Consider the following 900-nt stretch of genomic DNA (forward strand, 5'->3'; position numbering starts at 1 on the left):
TTTCTTTGTTATGTTCGAGAGGCTGCCTCTTGGTATTGGTACAGGTTCCTTATAAGCATGATCTGGTGTTCTGGAATACCCATTCTTCGTAATATTATCCATAGTTTGGCATGATCCACACAGTCAAAAGCCTTTGCATAGTCAATAATGCACAGATAAACATCTCTCTGGTATTTTCTGCTTTCAGTCAGATATATCTGACATCAGCAATGGTATCTCTTGTTCCAGGTTCTCTTCTGGATCCAGCCTCGAGTTTCTGGCAGTTCCCCATTGATGTGCTGTTGTAGCTGTTTTTAAATTGTCTTCAACACAATTTTACTTGCATGAGTCACCTTGTCTCTTGTCTCCCTGTAAACACTGTTCTTCTGGAGCACAGAGTTCCAGGACCGTCCACTGTATCTGTCTTGTCCAGTTTTCCTCATCCTTACTACAGGGAGCCCACACAGCCTTCCTGTGTACTCTGCTGTCATTTCCCCAGTCCCTCTATTGCCTTCTTGCCTATACGGTTTCTGCTGAGAAATCATACTTAATGTTATTGGTTCTCCTTTGTAGGTGCCTTTTTATTTTTCCCAATTTACTGTCAGGATTCTTTCCTTATCTATGGTTTTGGAAAGTTTGATGATGATATGTGTTAGTGATTTTCTTTTGGTGTGTATCCTGTTTTGGATTCATTCAGCTTCTGGAATGCTTATCTTCTTGTCTTTCATAATGTTAAGGACATTTTCTTATAACACTTCTTTGACAGTTTTCTCTGCACCTTTTTTGGGGTCTTTTCCTATTCTGGAATTCTGATCACCTATAAATTTTTCCTCTTGATGGTGTCCCATTGTTTAGGTTCAAACCCAGAAAGAAAAATCCTTCTATGTATGTAGTTGCTGAGACACTGAAAAACTGACCAGG

The sequence above is a fragment of the Chrysochloris asiatica genome, unplaced genomic scaffold (assembly GCF_000296735.1).
Source record: "Chrysochloris asiatica unplaced genomic scaffold, ChrAsi1.0 scaffold00039, whole genome shotgun sequence".
Lineage (NCBI taxonomy): Eukaryota > Metazoa > Chordata > Mammalia > Afrosoricida > Chrysochloridae > Chrysochloris > Chrysochloris asiatica.